The following is a 21,440-nucleotide window of genomic DNA, read 5'->3' as shown; positions in this document are numbered from 1 at the left end:
GAAAATTACACAAAGGAAAAGCAGTGTCTGAAGTTCTACCGATACAGTATGTTATGATATTAACCACCTTAATCCATTCCTCACTACATATTTTTAATTTAAAATATTAGGGAATTTCTGTACTTTTTAGGAAAGTAAATTTTGTTGATAGAATTCATTTGGTATCAAACTTTTGCTGTTCCTTGAAGCAAAGCATATTTGAGAAGTTACTCTTCCTTATTTTTTTTTTTTTTTTTTTTTTTTGCGGTGCGTGAGCCTCTCACTGTTGTGGCTTCTCCTGTTGCGGAGCACAGGCTCTGGACGCGCAGGCTTAGTGGCCATGGCTCACGGGCCCAGCCGCTCCGCGGCATGTGGGATCTTCCAGGACCAGGGCACGAACCCGCGTCCCCTGCATCGGCAGGCAGATTCCCAACCACTGCGCCACCAGGGAAGCCCTGAGAAGTTACTCTTAAAGAGATTCATAAAGTCTCATACTTTCCATGACCTCTGCATATTTACCAATGCCAGAACCATGTTGCACCTGAGAGTATTGTGGAGACTCTTTTTTATCACTTAAAAGGTCATGCATAGTTCCAAATTAGATCCAGGGAGTGCCTTGTTTAGCCGCTTTTATGATCTGTCCCTTGTTGGCAGAGCAGAGCCTGACACCTCAGTAGAATGAAGAGTGTTTCCTGCGTTCAGAACATTCTTTGAAACAAATAACTTCAGTGCAATTAAAACTGCAGTGCATTAAAACAATACTTCAAGAAAATTAGATAAAAATATAGGAAAATGTATTTATGACCTTGGAGTAGGGAAATTCTTGAGATAAACCAGTGATCAACTATAACATAAAAAGTTGATAAATGTGACACATTAAAATTTTAAATTTTTGTTCATCAAAAGACACCACTATAATGTGAAAAGATAGCCTACAAACTGAGAAAAGATACTTGTGACACATGCAACAAAGGATTGTTACCCAGAATACATAAAGAATTTCTCAAATCAGTTAAAAATAAAAGACACCCATTAGAAAAATGGTTTGACCGGGACTTCCCTCGTGGTGCAATGGTTAAGAATCCACCTGCCAGTGCAGGGGACACCAGTTCGATTCCTGGTTCGGGAAGATCCCACATGCCGTGGAGCAACTGAGCTTGTGTGGCACAACTACTGAGCCTGTGCTCTAGAGCCCACATGTCACAACTACTGAAGCCCATGCACCTAGAGCCCGTGCTCCACAGCAAGAGAAGCCACTGCAGTGAGAAGCCCGTGCACCGCAACGAAGAGTAGCCCCCGCTCGCTCCAACTAGAGAAAGCCCACATGCAGCAACAAAGACCCAACGCAGCCAAAAATAAATAAATAAAAAATAAACAAATTTAAGAAAAAAAGAAAAGGAAAACTGGTTTGACCATAGTGATGGAGAACAGATCAGTGGTTGCCAGGGGTTGGAGTGGGGGAGGATGTGAGTACAAATGGGTAGCCTGAGAAGGTGTTTTGGGAGTGATGGAACTGTTCTGTATCAGATTATGGTGATGGTTACACAAATCTATACATGTATTAGAATTTATGAAACTGTCCATCAAAAAAGATTAATTTTAATGTATGATAATTAAAAAAATAAAAACAAAAATAGAAGAAAATGGTTTGAATAGGCAGTTCACAGAAGAGAAAACCTGTATTATTAAGAGAAAGCGTGTATGATCATTCTTACTAGTAATCAGGAAAATACAAGTTAACACCAAGTTAACATTTCATGCCATCAAATTTGCAAAAGTTACCATGTTTTGGCCAGGATATAGAACACTGAGACATTTTCTACGCTGCTGGAGGGAGAGTAAATCGGTCAACCCTTTTGGAGAACAGTATGGAAATATTTATTAAAGTTGAATATGTGTATAACCTATGACCCAGCACTTCTACTTCTAGGTGAATTCCTGGAGAGATTCTTTCATGATAAGTGCAAAGACATGCACATGAATATACACCTGACCCTTGAACACATGGGTTTGAACTGCATGGGTCCACTTATACACGGATTTTTTCCATTAAATATCAATACATACTAAAGTACAATACAATCTGTGGTTGCTTGTATCCGAGGAGGTGCCCCTAACCCCTGCATTGTTCAAGGGTCAACTGTATTTTTATTTTTATTTATTTATTTATTTTGCGGTACGCGGGCCTCTCACTGTTGTGGCCTCTCCCGTTGCGGAGCACAGGCTCCAGACGCGCATGGCTCATGGGCCTAGCCGCTCCGCGGCATATGGGATCCTCCCAGACCGGGGCACGAACCCACGTCCCCTGCATCGGCAGGCGGACTGTCAACCACTGCGCCACCAGGGAAGCCCCCATCAACTGTATTTTTAAAGGAACATTATTTATAATAGCAAGAAATTAGAGACAACTTAAATCTCAGTGAGCAGGAGAATGGATAAATAGAGTATATTTACACAGTGGAATACTACACAGTAGAAGAAAATGAATGAACTAGAGCTACATGAATCAATATAGATGAACATCACAAAAGGTGCTGAACAAAAAAAGCAAGTTGCAGAATAATATATGTATATAATGCAACAGTTTATATAAAGTTTAAAAATATCCCAAATAATTCTATATATTACTTAGAAATATATATATATATGTACACATATATTTGTGTGTATATATATATATATTTACTTAGAAGTGTACAAAGGAAGGCATGAAAATGGTAAACAGGAACTTCAAGATGGCATTTAACTTTGGGGCAAAGAAGGGCAGGGTGGTCATGGATGACGCACACAATAGGAATTCAACTGTTTTATTTCTTAAGCTGATAGGGATATGGGTGATGTTTTGGTGTGGTATAAAACACCCTTTGTGATGTTTTATAAATTTTAAACATTAAAAAGTTTTTTTAAGAGTATTAGATTGAATTTAGAGTCAGGAGGACACCCTAGCTTGCAACTAACCAACTGTATGACCTTAGGCAAGTCACTTCCCAGAGATATTTGGAACTTTTATGACTGCAAATGTTGGGCCTATTTAAACTCACTGTCAGTCTATAACAAGCACTTGCCAATGACTGTCTGGCAATATCTGTGCTGGTTTTCTCAGTTTCACCTAAATTCATTGAAATAAAAAAGAATATCATTCATAAAGGGCATAGAATACTAAATAAAAAAACCTTTGCAATGTCAGAAACCTTGCCTTTGGTCTAACACCTACCTGGCCACACTGTGTTTAAATTGTTTTGAGTTCTTTATTCTATCCCTGACTATCATGATATCTTGTAGACAGGTGCTAGGCCTACAAATAGAAGTTTCTACATGATTGAGAACAAACCACCTATATTAAAAACCCAAAGCAAGGAAACCTAAGTGATCAAAGAGAAGATTCAGTAGTTGCTGTTTTTTCCCTTAGGTATGTTAACATTTTTGTGGGTGACTGAAATAGTTATATATAGCTGATATAGACACTAAGATTTCTGAGATGAATCCATACCAACCTTTCTGTGAACTCTCAGTATTAAAATGCACTTTGGCTTTTTAACGTTTGAAAAAGATTATTCAAAGGATGACTTTTTTCAAAACTTGTTTTAGAAAAATGGTTCACCTACCATGCATGATACCTAACATCATTGAATTATGTTGCTCTTAATCATCACTATTCTAACTTTTATTTGAGAGAGGATGTGCTTTACTTTTTAATATTTAATTTATGTAAAATAGACAAGATTTCTGATTATATTTTTGAGATGTACAACTCAAAGCATCATAGAAATCAGAGTTGGAAGCAAAGAGTTATTTAGTTTGCTGAGAAGGCTGAGGTTGTTATTTAATCATTGTCTCCATATCTACGAGGTATTATTACAAGAGAATGTCAACCACCAATTCTCCTTCTCTCCCAAGGACAAAGCTAAAAGAAACAGGCTTAAACTATTTTGGGAGTTTTAGGTTACATGTGAGGAAGAAATGCTCAGTAATGAGGTTTATTAATTACTTTATTGGTCAACCAAAGGAGATGGCTGAATCTCACTCCTGAGAAAAGCCTTATGAATTAGGATAGGCAATCATCTAACATGATTGGCTAGTGGCAATGACCTTCATGTAACTAAATGGTCTCTAAGTATCACTTCTAAACTTTGGATTTTATAAAAATAATTTAATTAATATTTATTACCAAAATAAATGTGTAGTTTTTAATACTATGTAGAATGGTTTAAAAGTTTACAGTAAGTATCTACCAAATTGGTATAGAAATCTAGAATACCCTGCTGCTCATTATAATGTTGTTATGGAATCTTTGTTATTGATATTGTTGTTATTGTTTGAGCTGGAATATTATCTAATAGATGAGGAAACTGAGGATCAGTGGTAACTAACTTGCCTAGAGTCATAAAGTGGCCCAAGACTAGAACCTAGCTCCTTATTTCTGCTCCTGGTTTTTCAGAGCTTTCTATCTCATCACCCTAGTGACCTTTGGCTGTCTGTTCTGGAACTGCTTGGAGGTGAGGATTTCTTTAACAAGGGCTTTCTGAAACATCCTAACTAATTCTCCTGAGATATGTCCTGGACCAACTTACTTTATGTCAAATTCTGTTCTATATCAGAGCCACAGGAAGTGTAGGAGCTTCGGCAACCTTGAAATTAAGAAACTCTCTGGCCTTTTCTGCCTCTGGAGGGGCCTTGGGTAGTTAGGTGTAGTCAGTCTCCCCCACTGCATTCAAAGGAATCATGTCTGATTTTGCTTACTACTGAATCTACAGTGCTTGACACAGAGAAGGTACTCAAATATCTGTTAAATGTGTGACTAGGTATGAATGAAGTTAACCTTCTTTATTATCAACTAGACATATATTGTTGCATTGAGCCACTGGCTATTTTTAAAACTGGGTGCATCTTATCTTCTATTTTTCAAAATTTCTTTCCAGGATAAATTTCTTTAACTTTCTGCCCTCTCTTCTTAGAAAGGTGAGACAAAGCTACACTAAACTAAAAAAACTTTTTACTATTTCCCAGGTAGGAGCTTCCATGTTGGTTTGCCTCTTGGGGTAAAGTCAAACTCACTGCAGCAATTAACAACACATTGTGCTATTAAACTCAGCACCAACACAAAATGGTTTAATTAAGCAACCATGTGCCCTAGATGCTGGTTGAAAGTAAGCAACTGTGGTCCCTGCTTGTACTCTAACTCCGGACTGATCAGGACATGCTGTATGTGTAAAAGGACTAAAAACTATATAAATGACAAATAGGTGTTCTAAATTATTTATATGCATGTGTTTGCCTTGGTGTATAATATGCTCTGATATAGGAAAACACAATGCACAAAAGCTTGAATTTTAAGATGGACAAACTGAGATTTAGGTTACAGCATATCTACCATGTATTGACTACCTACCATGTTCCAGGCATGATGCTGGTGGCTCTTTGTATTTTTTCTCATTCTCACAAAAAAACCCATGTGATAGATATTATCCTCAATATATTGACCGAAACAGGCTTCGGTAAGTTAAGTATTTTACCCATTGTCCCATAGTAAATAAAACAATTCAAGGCCAGGTTACCTGAATTGATAATCCATGATTTTCTTCTTGTACCATCTACTTTTTGTGATGTAGTAGAAGGAACACTGGATAAGTAATCAAGATATCTGAATTTTAAACCTTGTTCTGCCTTGAGGAAGTCACCTAATCACTCTAGACTTCAGTTTTTCTCTTTGTATAATGGAGAAGGATCATTTATTATCAATGTTAGGGCATGCCTGTGGTGACAGTATTTCCTAAATGAATAGTATTGACTGGTTCTGTGAGCAGGAGAGAGTATTTAATATTGGGATTATCAACAAAGCTAAGGCCCATTTGTATTTCGTTGGAAGTACATGTTTATTCATCCAACAAGTATTTGTTGAGGACTTAGAAAATGCAGGGCACTGTGCTATGATTTGGAGATACGGTGGTGTGGGGGAGCCAAAAAGACAAGGAATCCCACACTTGTGGAGCTTACAGTGATTTAGTGGGAGAGAGAGATATCAGAAATCACCAATAAATGTAAATTTTACAGCTGTGTTACATGCTACAAAAGAAAGAAATATGATGGCATGAATGCATATGATAGGATGCCTTAACTCAGTCGTGACAATGAGGGAAGCTTTCCTGAGGGAGTGATGATAAGGCAGAGATCTGCAGGAAGAGTAGGAGTTAGTTAGATAGAGGAGGGAACTGGTAAGAGAATTCCAAGCAGAAGGAATGAGATGTACAAAGTGCTGTGCTGGAGGGAGCATGGCAAGTCTGAACAGATGAAAGGATTCAAGGATTCAGGTATAGCTGGAGCAGAGAGAGGAAGAGGGAGAGAATGAAGCAAGAAGAGGCTTAAAGAGTAGGTAGAGACTAAACCATACCAGGGCTCATAGGTCATGTTGAGAACTTGGTTAAGTGCTGGTTAAATGCAGCTTGCTTTGGACTTTATGAAAACAGAACGATGTAATTTATATTGTATTGCTTATGTTTAACCAGCGTTTTTACGGAGAAGTTGTATGGTTATATGCCTTCCACACCTCAACCAATTAAGAAGAGTAAACAATAGTTGGAAATGTGACTGAGTAATGAATGGCATGCAGTTATGAATGGGAACTAGGAAGAAAATTCTATAGATAAGGAGAATTAAAACTCCGACACATAGTATCTTAAGAGGATTCGATCCACTAAGTAGGCAAAGTACAACATGTATTTTTTGACCAGCTATTGTATGAGATACTGCTAAATAAGAAAAACAGTGCTGTATATGAGTAAGAGCTAAAATGAGTGGAATGGGTAAGTACTGATGGAAGTGAGAGAAAGAAGAAATGGCTGTGGACTAGCATGGTCTGGGAAAGCATTATGAAGATAATTAGAATTGAATTCATCTCTGGTTACTGGGCAGGATATGGAATACTGGAGGAGGGCACACTAGATACCTGTTACCGTGTGTCAAAAACACAAATAATAATTTCAGATTTTGGAGCACAGACGAGAGGAAATTGATTTCTTAGTCTTTGCTTCTGCTACCACAATGCTCCCATTTAGAGCAGATCATCTAAAGACAAATTGGGGAGTTATTTCCTAGACCAGATCCTGTGTGTGACCACGTAGCAACCACTTCTAATGCCATTCACTTTCAATGTATAACAGTACCTTAGAGACCATCTGGTCTACTTCCTTTATTGAATAGATCGGGAAATAGGTTCCTGTCATGCATTGAATCAGAGCTATCAGTTTCCACCCATCTGATTATTAAAAAGGAATACTCAAAGTTTATTCCCGTCCTGCCCCTAGGTTCTTCAGAACCATTTTTTTTTTAAGATTCCATATATATGTGTTAGCATACGGTATTTGTTTTTCTCTTTCTGACTTACTTCACTCTGTATGACAGACTCTAGAGGGGTGGGATAGGGAGGGTGGGAGGGAGACGCAAGAGGGAGGAGATATGGGGATATATGTATATATATAGCTGATTCACTTTGTAATAAAGCAGAAACTAACACACCATTGTAAAGCAATTATACTCCAATAAAGATGTTTAAAAGAAAAAAAAGGAATACTCAGAGATATCATTTAAAGATAGAAGCAGGGGCAGGAGAAAACCCGAGTGTGTTAGTATAATTAATGTGAACTTTAATCAGAAGACTTGGCTTCCCATCCCTGGTACTACCAGGAACCTTAAATAAATCACTCACTATCTCTGAAATTTCCTCAGGTATAGAATGGGGCTAGGAAGAATACTTCCTCTACAAGTAGATATAAGGGGTAAATACGATTATAAGTAAAATTTTTATGATAAAAAATACTCTGTAAATTATGAGACTTTATGCAAATATAAATCACTGTCTTGACACGATGCACCAAACCAAATTGTTTAACCAGTGACAGCAACTGTACTGACCTTAGAGTTGTATTTTGGCTTCCTCTTTTTTCTCATCCGTATTTTGTTAATTTTATTATTTTTATTATTTGTATATTTATTGTATGTGATTTATTACAGGGAAAGGTTACAAATTATAACCAACCAAAGGAAGAGACCCATAGAGCAGAGTCAGGAAGGATTCCAAACATGAAGCTTCCACTGTCCTTAGGATGAGTAACGCTCCCAGTTACACACAGAGTATTGCCAATCCAGGAAGCTAAAACAAGGCTTGATGTCCAGACTACTTATTGAGGCTTCATTATGTAGACATGATTGATTGATTGATTGATTGCCCATGTAGCTGAACTCAGTCTTTAGGTCAACTGGTACTGCATGACCCAAAGTCCCCATCCTACGTGATATGGTTGGTCATTCTGGCATGACCAGCCCCTACCCTAAGATTCTCAGGTGTGTAATATCATACCTGCACTTCTGGAAAAAGTTGGATGCAGTTAGATCTTGCTGGCAAATACTGTGTTTGATAACTGGGCTGTTGAGGTATGCCCCATGAGTAGCCAGGTGAATATGTATTGTATCAATTTGAAGGTGAAGGCAAAATGCAGCTGAGAGGTTATTGAATATTAACTGAATATTAACCAAATCTATGAAAACAAAATATTTTCCAATTGTTGATTGGAGTCAGTAATTTAAATATTATTGGGTATGGGGGTCTTAATCAGGAGTACCATGACATTAAGGGCGGTAATCCACTGTTAGATGTCACTCATTTTTATCAGATTTAGGCATTGGCCAAATTTGGCTGTTCAAGGGGAAGATTGTGGGAATAATGTTCTCTTTCTTCAGTAGGCTTTGTTTTAATCATATTGGGCCATATTAACTATTTTAACTGTGTATGTGGAGGGGAGGTCCTTGGGGTACCATTTGTCAAGCTTATAGTGAGTGCCAAATGCTTAATTTTATTTCAACCTATTACTCTTTGAGTCAGAGCATCAATGCCCATTATGGGATATTTTAGGTCAATGAGCACTATGACTTTGGGGAATTTAGGCAAGGCAATAGTTCCACTTGTTAAGGTGAGGCATACCTGTTTGTCCTCTATTTTGTGTTTGGTAATTTCCCTAAAAGTATAAGGGGTACCTTGTTTAAATTTAGTGGAATCTTCAAGTATAATTATAACTGGAGACCATGAAGATTGGCCAGCTGGTGCATCGTGGTAAATGTTAAAATTAATTTAGAATCTATATTGTAGAGTAAAAGCCAGTTGGCACCCTGTTTATCTTTCTAATACATAAAATTGTTTAGTAATTTTTGGATTTCTAATTGGGGCAAAATAATGGACCTCTGCTTTAGTTTTCATATCCTTTCTCTCCATCAAGGTTTTTCTTTTTGTTTTTGTGGTTACTGGACATACTTTGATGGAAGGATGTTCTCTCTACCCTGCTCATATTTATAAGTTTCTTCCTGCAGAGAGTCCCAATTCAGTACCCTCAGGATTAAGGTTAATCTCCCATGGTGATTGTTGCTTGATTGAGTTTAAGAACCATGGGCTTAAATCAAGTTTGACTTATCCTCTTGGCATGTTGACAAGCCATGGCACTCAAATGAACCCAGAGTCTTTGTTGGTCCTTTTTACAGTTGTCCAATAAGGTGATGGTATATTCTGGACCTTTAAAATGGATGGGAGTAAAGCATTCAAGGCTGCTTTTCATAAGCAGCCACTGGGTGCCATGGGTGTCTTTCTATAACCCTGAGGCTCAGGATCATTTTTTGTAATGTAAGCAGCAGTAGTAGCAAAGGCATTTCATAGGGTTCTCGTGAGCCATCTGATTTTTAAGAGTGTGGACTTCAGCATGCCACATGGTAACTACTATTTGTCATATAACCAACCACCCAATGGACCCATATATTGTACAGGATACAGTCTTTCCCCTGAACACTCTATAAAATGAGGACCAAGGCCTCGTTAACAGATAGACCCAACAGTCATAGGATAACAGTCATTTTCCTGAGCCTAGCATCAGCCATGCCTTATGCTAGAATCAAAACATGTGATTCAATATGAAACACACAAATAGGCCCCTGCTAATACACACAACCCAGGGATTCTTTAATGAGGGCCCCAATCCCATACTCTGATCCTTAAATGTCATTTATTGAAACTTCTGAATTAAGTTGGTTAAATCCATAGCAGAGGCTCAGTAAGACTTGGCAAATACAGTATAGCGCAGCACAGCTCATAGCACAAGCTGGCCAGCAGGCAGCAGCACAGCTCAAAGTGTACCCTAGCCAGCAAACGGCAAACCAAAAGCAAGAGAATGAAGACCCCCAGGTGGTGATGGCTGTTGCTTCAACATCCTACTCACAGTGCCGATTGTGTTGTAGTTGCCCTGCAAGTGGTGGAATCAGTCCCCCCCGCCAAAAATGTTGATGTCTGATGATGCCATACATGTACTAAGAGGCTATGAAAAGGTTTATTAATGACATAATGAGGTTTTCTGGGAGACAGTAGAGCTGGCTTCCCAGCTGGTCTGAAATGGCTTGAGTGAAGGGAAAGGCAAGTGGCTTTGGTTTTTATGGTGGTTAGGTGGTAGGGTTTACTATGCTGGCTGTGACTTGCATGGTTTGAACTTACTTGTCAGCACTATGAGAAGGAGTGCCCAGGCCTTTCTTATCAGCTTGCCCTGATGCAGGGCAAAAAAGGGAAAGAAAAGAGGGGTGGGGCTTGAAAGCTATCATTGGTTATACATCAAAAATGGAATCAGACTCTATTATAATTTTCATCTCTAAAAACAAATTCCATTGCCATCAGTAGAAGGCAAAGAAGAAGCCTGCCAGCTAAACAACACTAGAGTGAAAAGGAAAACATGTTTAATTTTTTTTACTACTAGTGTTTTTAAGGTATTGATATTAATAATCTCAGATTTCTTCTTGTCAATTCATCTGCCTCCTTTTTGCCATTATACTGAAAATTAGAATGTAATAGTGATATTTATTTCCCTTCCACTATGTAATTTCTATTTTTAGGAGTCATATATAGCATTAATTTTGTACTTTATTTTGAAAATACATGGTTTTATTTCTAAAGGATTATTTTTAAAATTTTATTTTATAGTTGATTTACAATATTGTGTTAGTTTCGGGTGTACAGCATAGTGATTCAGTTATACATATACACATATTTATTCTTTTTCAGATTCTTTTCCCATATAGGTTATTACAGAATATTGAGCAGAATTCCCTGTGCTATACAGTAGGTTCTTGTTGGTTATTTATTTTATATATAATAGCGTGTGTATGTCAATCCCAAGCTCCTAATTTATCCCCTGCCCCACGTTTCCCCTTTGGTAACCACAAGTTTGTTTTTGAAATCTGTGAGTATGTTTCTGTTTTGTAAATAAGTTCACTTATATTATTTTTAAAAAGTTAGCTTCCACACATGAGTGATATCATATGATATTTGTCTTTATCTGACTTACTTCACTTAGTATGATAATCTCTAGGTCCATCCATGTTGCTGCAAATGGCATTATTTCATTCTTTTTTATGGCTGAGTAATAGTCCATTGTGTGTTTGTGTGTGTGTTTGTGTGTGTGTATCTGTATATATCTATATATCACATCTTCTTTATCCATTTCTCTGTCGATGGACATTTAGGTTGCTTCCATGTCTTTATCTATCTTAAAGTAAAGCCAAATATTGCCTCACAGAAACTGAGACCTCTGGTCTGCGTCAGTGGACTGCATTCTATAACACAAACTAGTTGTGCTGTCTTGGGGAAACCATTTGTTCTATAAATTGATCCATCCAACAAAAGGTTTTTAAGTGTCTTCTATAAGATAGATATTGAACAAGTTGCTGAGGGTACAAAGCTGAGTGGGGCATAGTCCCTGTAAAGAGCTCACAATAATGGTGGGTTACATATATGTCTGCAATTGCAATCTGGTATGGTAATTGCCATATTAGAAGTATGCATATGGTGCTGGGAATAATAATTATATGGATAATACCTTTACTATCTTCCTCACGAAGAAGGGAATAAATTGAGAACAACCGTATTAAAGTACTTTGAGATGTACAAAGCAAAACAAAGGCACAAATAGATACCCTGCCTCCTTTAGTCTAATTTATTCATTTTGAGCTTAAGTACTTAGAACTTTCAGTACTCTTAAAATTATTTTTAAAATTTGAATTACTTTTGGGAGAGTATTTGATATATTTCTAATTAAGATTCAATTTTCATTTCTAATGGTCTTATTCTCCAGATTATGGAACTGTGTGTTCCTCTTATCATAATGGTTGAATGCTACTGGAGCAAATGACACAACCGTGGAGATTGCTAATGCTATAAAATTATGGTTTGCAAAGACAACTGGGCCCTTTGCACACCATTTAGCGATCCTGTATGGATCCTTAATTATTCCCCTCTCCTGTTGGCAGTGGCTGCCATTGCAAACCTTTACCACTTTTCTCATGACCACTGCTTCATGCATTCACCTTGATATAACCCTTGCCAGCCTCATCAGTCTTTTCTCCCATCATTCTCTAAGACACAGTTATTCTCCATCCCTGTCTAACTATTGAGTGGGCAATGTTGCTTTAAGTACCTTTGTACATGCTAGTCCTCTGCCTGGAATAAACACCCTGACACTAAACTTAACTAACATCTACTGTTTTCAAGACTCAGCTCATGAATCTCCACTCTGTGAGGCCTTCTTTGACAGCCCAAGCATACTGGCCACTCCTTCCTTTGCACTATCACTAGATATAATATTTTTTGCTACTATAGAATATATTATATGGTATTGCACTTGTTTAATTTTATAACTATCTCCTCTAATAAACTCTGAAGTCCTAGAGATCAGGTACTACCTCATTTATCTTTGAATCCCCAGCTCCTAGTATAGTGCCTGGCACAAACATAAATATTTATTGAGGGAGAAAAGGGAAGGAAGCAACATAAATATTAGAAATATACAGCTTCTTTGAGAGCACAAAACCACTGTTTTATTACTCTCAACTTTCAAGTTAATTTTCAATGGTATATTCCTGTTTCCCTTTTCTCTCAACCTTTAGGAAAATTTCTTTCCATTTAATAGCTGCTGAAATTTTCTTTTAAAGAGCTTCAACAAAGACAGCTGTTTGACAGCTGTACACCATCTGTGCTTTCAGGCCTGGATAAAAACATCTGGCTACTTGAGAATAGAAGCTCTGTACTAAAGGAGTTTCCCAGGCTGGTGGTGATTAGTATTCTACAAATATCCCTTGCATTCTCTCCCTTTGACATGATAATGTATACAACTTGTCCCTCTAAATTACAAAGTTTCTTTTTGCTTGTGCAGGTCCATGAAAGTAAAAAAAGAAAAAAAGATATTAGCATGTTGCTACATTTTGCTCATAAAAATTGCTTTTATAGTAAAAGACATCACAATACAGTACGTGATTAATCCAGAGAAGTGTGTACATGTATACCCACATACTTATGCTGTTAGGCAACAACTTATGCTGTATAGAAATTTCTTTTCAAACAAAATAATCAAACTAAATTTCAAACACCCCTTTCTTTATTTCCCTGATTTAGAACTACCTCAGAGACTATTTCCATTCAAAAAGACTGGGAATAAATGAAATATAAAAGATCTGGTTCCTTATGTCAAAATATTTGCAATGCTTTCTAGCTATACTTAACCCTCCTTCATCAGCCTCCTCTAACTTGCTTGTACAGACCGGTTCTGAAAAGTACCTTATTAATCACCGTTAGCATCACACACACACACATACACAGAGAGAAAGAAAGAGTCTATTTCAAATGTTCTGCTTTTAATAAAGCCATGAGTAGCTATCAGTAATGGTAGTGTTTCAATTTCCAAAATTGTGTTCAAATACCATGTCTCTCAGATTTCACAACAGTGATCCAGATTCATCCAATATAATTTATGTTACATTCTGTAATGAAGGAGTAAAATACATCTTAAGTGATTAGTCTCACTAATAATTTAAAAGGAAACTGAATTTATTAATTTGGTAATTACTCTTCATTAGCTTAACTTTAAAATTAGTACGGAATTGACAACACTTCAAATTTTAGTGACACAATTCTGACGTGTGTGTGTGTGTGTATGTAAAGATAGGAGTAAGCATACAGATGGAAGTCTGATATTCCAGCAAGTGGTTAATAAAATTAGGTAGCATGGCAGTGGTGCCTAGACCATTTGCAAGACAAATGTATCTATACTCATTTTAGGGCACTAAGTCCATGACTCTTGCTCCCACTAGAGTGCAAGTTTCTTGAGAGAAGGACCATTTTTAATTCAATCTTAAATCTTCCTAGCACCTAACATCATGCTCTGCATATATCAAGTGATCAACAGATGATTGTTGAACATACTTAGTGAAAGTGCTACAATTCTGTTTTTGAGGGTTGGGGCCCAAGTCCTTACCTTACAAAATTTGTAGGTGTGTCTAGAGGCAGTATGGCTTTAAAATAATTTACCAAGAAACTATAGCATGTCCATTTTTTTCCTCAAAATTGCTTTGGCAGTTTGGGGTCTTTTGTGGTTCCATATAAATTTCTTTGTTCTAGCTCTATGAAAAATGTCATGAACATTTTGATAGGGGTTGCATTATATCTGTAGATTGCTTTGGGTAGTATGGACATTTTAACAATATTAACTCTTCCAATCTTAAAGCATAGAATATCTTTCCATTTCTTTGTTTCATTTTCAAATTCCTTCATCAATGTTTATAGTTTTCAGCATATAGGTCTTACACCTCCTTGATTAAGTTTATTCCTAAGTATATTATTCTTTTTGATGCAATTTTAAACAAGATTGTTGCCTTGCTTTCTCTTTCTGATAGTTCATTTTTACTGTATAGAAAAGCAACAGATATCTGTATATTAATCTTATATCCTACAACTTTACTGAATTCATTCATTTATTAGTTCTAATAGTTTTTTGATGGAGACTTCAGGGTTTTCTATATACAATATCATGTCATCTGCAAATAGTGACAGTTTTACTTCTTTCCTTCCAATTTAGATGCCTTTTATTTCTTTTTCTTCTCTGATTGCTGTGGCTAGGACTTCTAATACTATGTTAAATAGAAGTGACAAAAGTGGGCATCCTTGTCTTGTTCCTGATTTTAGAGGAAAGGCTTTCAGCTTTTCACCATTGAGTATGATGTTAGGTGTTAGGTGTGGGTTTGTCATAAATGGCCTTTATTACTTTCAGATATGTTCCCTCTATACCATCTTTGATGAGCATTTTTATCATGAATGGATGTCGAATTTTGTCAAATGCTTTTTTGTGTGTGTCTATTGAGATGATCATTTGCTTTTTAGCCTTCCTTTTTGTTAATGTGGTGTATCACATTGATTGATTTGCAAATATTGAATAATCCTTGCATCCCTGGAATAAATCCCACTTGATCATGGTGTTTGATTCTCTTTATATATTGTTGAATTTGATTTGAAAATATTTTGTTGAGGATTTTTGCATCTATATTTGTCAGAGTTATTGGCCTGTGATTTTCTTTTTTTGTAGTGTCTTTGACTGGTTTTGGTATCAAAACAGCATGGTACTGGCACAAAAACAGACACATAGGTCAGTTGAACAGAATAAAGAGCCCAGAAATAAACCCATGCAGTTAGGGTCAATTAATCTACAATAAAGGAGGCAAGAATTACAATGGAGAAAAGCCAGTCTCTTCAATAAGAGGTGCTGGGAAAACTGAACAGCTACATATAAAAGAATGACATTAGAACATTCCCTCACACCATATACAAAAATAAACTCAAAATGGATTAGAGACCTAAATGTAAGACCTGAAACCATAAAGTTCCTAGAAGAGAACATGGGCAGAACCCTCTTTGACATAAACCATAGCAATATTTTTTGGATCGGTCTCTTAAGGCAAAAGAAATAAAAGCAAAAATAAACAAATGGGACCTAATTAAACTTAAAGCCTTTGCACAGCAAAGGAAACCATAGACAAATTGAAAAGATAACCTACTGAATGGGAAAAAGTATTTGCAAATGATATGACCAATAAGGGGTTAATATCCGAAATATATAAACAATTCAATATCAAAAAACAAACAACCCAATTAAAAAATGGGCCAACGACCTGAATAGATATTTTTCCAAAGAAGATATACAGGTGGCCAACGGGCACATGAAAAAATGCTCAACATCACTAATCATCAGAGAAATGCAAATCAAAACCACAATGAGGGGGCTTCCCTGGTGGCACAGTGGTTGAGATTCCGCCTGCCAATGCAGGGGACACGGGTTCGTGCCCCAGTCCGGGAAGATCCCACATGCCGCGGAGCAGCTGGGCCCGTGAGCCATGGCCGCTGAGCCTGCGCGTCCGGAGCCTGTGCTCCACAACGGGAGAGGCCACAACAGTGAGAGGCCCGCGTACAGTAAAAAAAAAAAAAAAAACAAAAAAAACCAAACCCACAATGAGATATCGCTTCACATCTGTCAAAATAGCTATCATCAAAAAGAACACAAATAACAAATGTTGGCAAGGATGTGGAGAAAAGGGAACCCTAGTACACTGTTGGTGGGATTGTAAATTGGTGTAGCCACTATGGAAAACAGTATGGAGGTTCCTCAAAAAATTAAAAATAGAATTACCATATGATCCAGAAATTCTACTGGCTTATATATATCCAAAGAAAATGAAAATACTAATTTGAAAAGCTACATGGACCCCACTGTTCATAGCAGCATTATTTACAGTAGTGTTTATCAACAGATGAATGGATCAAAAAGATGTGGTATATTACTCAGTAATAAAAAAGAATGAAATTCTGCCACTTGCAACAATGTGGATGGCCCTAGAGATTATTATGCTTAGTGGAGATCAGACAAATTCAGATACTCTATATTATCACTTATGTGTGGAATCTAAAAAATAAAACAAATGTATATAACAAAACAGAAACAGATTCATAGGTATAGAGAACAAACTAGTGGTTACCATTACAGAGAGGGATGGGGGAGGGGCAAGATAGAGGTATGGGATTAAGAGATACAAACTACTATGTATAAAATAGGTAAGTAACAAAGGGAAGTATAACCATTATTTTGTAATAATTTTAAATGGAAATATTGAATCATTATGCATACCTGAAACTAATATAGTATATTATAAATCAACTATACTTATTTACAAAAAAACTATAGTGTGTCCAGAGGAATCATAATATCTAGATGATCTGCAATCTCTAAACAGTGGTTGAAGGACCACTGTCCTAGAGCAGAGCACTGTGGGGAAATATACTACTTGCCTTTGAATATTTGAAAGGGCAGAATTAGATAGAGTCAGTGAGAGATTGACAAAAAGCCAATTTCAGTTCAGATTAAGAAAAAACTTCCTAGTATCTGAGATGCCTCACAATTTAGTGGGATGCCCTGAACACTGAAGGTGTTTAAGCAGTAGAGCAATGACTATCTGTGTGCAATACACTGTGTGGGAAATTAGGGTAAATGAGTTCTAACATGTTGTGGTCCGAGCACGGGTTGGAAAAGAATTTCCAGACACAAGGCAGAATGTAAAGAAGATAGAATTTATTAGAGGAAAGCGTTGCTGCCAGAACAGCGGGCCGACTTCTAGTAGTCTGGGAGAGTAGAGCCCAAACATGTGCAATGATCAGTTTTTATAGCCAGAAAACAAAAGAATGGTCCGAGGTGGAAATTTTGTTTATGGATTGGTCGAGGCACATATACCTTCCTTCTACAGGGTGGGAGTGGGGCAGGGCATATGCGTTGCCTTATTTGGGACAGGTCCCGTTGCCCAGGTGGGCACCGCCCAGGTGGGCTCAGGAATTTCGTAACCATCTCAACATGGTGAGGAGGGAGATTAAGCATCCGGTAGGGGTTGTAACGCTGAAACTTTTTCAGACAGGGTCATCTTTTGTCCTTGAAGCACCATTGTCCTTGGAGCACCACATAACATCCTTCTGTGATTCAGTTAAAAATGGAAAGGCATTGAATGGTAGCCATGTTACCTGTTATATCAAAATTTTCATTAACCCATCAATGAAAGTCTTCTTTACCTTTTTAGATTGTTATACCATGTTATTCACTGACAGCCAGTGTTCTCTTTAGCTCTTTCTGTTTGCTCTGCCTAGAGTATTCTTCCCCTAGATAGAGCTTCAAATAACAGTGCCATTTTTATCACTCATATCTCAGCTCAAATGCCATCACTTTAGAAACGCCTTCCCAGACCATTCTATTTAAAATTCCATCCCTACCCCTACATCACCATCCCCCATTACTCTCTATCATATCACCATGTTTATTTCCTTCAGAGAAATGATTATACTCTGTAATTTCCTTGCTTGCTTTTTTCTGTCTTTCTCTGCTCAAATATAAGCCCCATGAAGGCACGAACCTTGTCTTCTTATTCATAGGTAAATCCCTAGTTCCCAGCACCGCACCTTGCATAACATAAAGTAAGAACTTGGTCAATCTTTGTTATGTGGATAGAAGAAGACCCTCTCTCACAGGTTGGGTTTTGTGTTATGTTAACACTGTTCTGGGGCTCGAAGGTCCTTGCTCTGAGATATTCTGCCCTTCTCCACCACCCAAAATCAGGTATTTGGATGTCCAGGATTGATAATTTTTCAATTTTTATTATGTGTCAAAAAGTGATCTATTTTCTGACACTGCTTTCGATGATAGGTTTTCTAAAATGTAAATGCAAGAATTCGAACATTCATGGGAACAAATGTTATTGCAATTAAAATTTTGTGTGCTATATTTAAGAATAAATCATGACCATAACAGATGGTTGTTTGCAAAGGTATATGTGAGTGCTTGCTTACTTGGGCTTTATCCAGTGATTTGCCATAACTTAATTACTTAACTGATGGAATCAGAAATAGAAACACCTGATACATTATAGTAGCACCTGCTTGTCAAACCACTATGGAAATGATCTTTATGGCACTTTCTTCCCCAGGGTCTAGTGAAGCTACACCTCCTTGCCTTGGCCTGTCCTTACTACAGTGCTCACTAGTCCTGTTTCTTTCAGTTTCTCCTCTTAATTTTAATGATCCTTGAAGATAATGTCATTATATCTTTAAATATGTTTAAATATGTTATATGTGGGTGCTACTAGCATCAAGCCACATTTCTCTTTTCATAAATTCTCCAAAAGTACATCTTTTTATCAAAACATTTCAGTTTGCAATGACCGTGTGTTATAGTTTGCCACTACTTTATTTTCTATATTCGACAGTATGACCTAATGTATTTTGGGCAGACGTTTTGATCAGTTTTTTACTGACAGTAAGATGCATATTTTTCTATTAGTCCTAGACTTCCTGCTCCTATTACCTCTGTGTTCTTTATTCCTATCTTTTCATTTTGCTTCTTCCCAATACATTTTTTTCCTATTTATCTTAAAAATATTTTTCTTGAGTGATATGGCATAAATTGCCTTGGACAAAATGGTTTCTATCAATAAATGACTTCTTGAATTTACTTCAATTTTAAGTGAATTATTCAAAGCCAGAATGGCTCCTTGTTTCCTCCCAAAGACAAAAAGCTGTTCATGTACACACCTGCTAATATGAGCCTTGAATTCTAATCCTTTGAAAGCCACAAAGCAGTATTCAGCAAAATTTGTGGTTTTCTTCTAAATTCCAGAATACTGGCTGCTGATGAGGTAATGATTTATTAGGCAACTTAGCCACATGTTGTATATGTTGTAATTGTGGCTGTTAGCTCCAAGTATGAGAAATCCTAGAAGCTGACAAAAATAACCCAATTATGCAAAAACCTCAAAATATTAAAGTTTCATAAAAATTATTTGCATAACTGCCATGTAAGATTGCCTTTGAAAATCAAAAAGAAAGGAAGGAAGAAATGAATTTAGGGAAAAGTAATACTTGTGTAACATCATAAGTGAATTTTAACCACTAAAAATATTAAAAGTATGACAACTGATAGTGTATCTTTTGTGTATCCCATGGAAATTTTGCTTAAAATACTGAGTAGGACAGTATTGATATGAAATAAGCTTGCAGAAATGATCAGGTGGCTAACTGGGTATTTGTTTCCTAAATGCCAGCCTTTGGTGAAATATTCTGAGGCCTTGAATGCATACATATGTAGAGTAGCTTTACTCAAACTGGGGTCCTAAACCCCAGTATAACATAAGATATGAATAATTTGCTTGAAAGGAATAGATGATCTCATAGCCAAAGAAGTTTGGAGAACACCACATTAACATATTAAAAACAGTAAAAATACCTGTTGTTTACCTTTATTTTACCCATTATTTTCAAACTTCCTTGATGAGGAGTTCTTTTATTATATGTCAACTATTAGTATCTTATGAGACACTAGTTTTTCTCAGAGCACAGTTTGGAAAATTCTGTTTTAGAATACCCTCCAAAATTAACTGGCTAGATAAGCTATTTTCTTAGTGCTCTAATTGGATACCTGCCATCTTTTCTTTAGCAAGTTTGATAATGTGTCTGATATACCTCATCAGCAAACTGGAAAAATAAAGTCTGGATAACAGTCTAAAGGTAAGTGTGCACAGTTGAATCAAAGACTACAATCAGATTTATGGCCCACTCCAATTCTCCATTCCTTATTTCTAGTCAGTCCATGGTGCTGCAACACAACCCTGTGTCACTGACACAAAACCTATCTTCTTGTTTTTGTCCCAGATCCTTTTGTTTTCATTGTTCCATGGGATGATGACTTTTCATTGTGTTAAAGACTAGCTGAACTATCTGGCACTGCTTAAAAGACTCACAAACCAGAATCAAATGAAGCCTCATAGAAAACAATTTAAAAAATGGAGTTGTAATAATTTTCTATAATTGTAACACAGCTTTTTAAAAGACCATGTTTCTCTTTCTATTCCACAAGGCACATACGAATAAATCCCTGTTTCTACTCACTCTATGACATGCTACAGAGAGTTGTCTGTGTGACAAGTAGCTCAATTGAAAGTCAATTGCTACAATTCAAAGTGCCTGCCCTTGTGATTTATGAATAGTCATGGAGATACCCACTCACCAGGAAATGCCGATTTTTGAAAACAAAGGGGTCATCAAAGGGAATTGTGTCTATGGCACCTTACCCTGTTGAAATGTGCTTTGGTAGAACCCAGTGCTGTGTGAATTCCATATGTTGTTCTTCGAATTAAGCTTTCAAGGGGACCTGAGAACTCAGGAACAGATCCCAATCTGATCTTACTATTTCATGTTTAAGCTGACCTTTTTATTTTAGAGCTTAACAATGGTGACACATTCAGACATTAAACAGATGTTGGATTCCTTTGGGGCTCCTCTTTGAAATCACTGTTTGCTTTCTCTGCTGTAGTATCTCAACACTGTAAGGAGGATAGCCTTTTTCTTTTTTTTTTTTTTTTCTTTTTTGCAGTATGCAGGCCTCTCACTGTTGTGGCCTCTCCCGTTGCAGAGCACAGGCTCCGGACGTGCAGGCTCAGCGGCCATGGCTCACGGGCCCAGCCGCTCTGCGGCATGTGGAATCCTCCCGGACCAGGGCACGAACCCGCGTCCCCTGCATCAGCAGGCAGAC

At 37.1% G+C, this 21,440-nt stretch overlaps 1 protein-coding gene across 3 annotated transcripts in view; it reads left to right on the top strand.

The window, feature by feature from the left end:
* EDA (ectodysplasin A) overlaps window positions 1–21,440 on the top strand; it is a 374,640-nt gene that overhangs the window by 141,681 nt on the left and 211,519 nt on the right. The gene's annotated exons all lie outside the window — the stretch shown is intronic.

The sequence above is a fragment of the Pseudorca crassidens genome, chromosome X, assembly GCF_039906515.1.
Source record: "Pseudorca crassidens isolate mPseCra1 chromosome X, mPseCra1.hap1, whole genome shotgun sequence".
NCBI classification, from domain to species: Eukaryota; Metazoa; Chordata; class Mammalia; order Artiodactyla; family Delphinidae; genus Pseudorca; species Pseudorca crassidens.
Note: the sequence above shows the minus strand (reverse complement) of the source record. Positions and strands in the feature narration are given on the sequence as shown.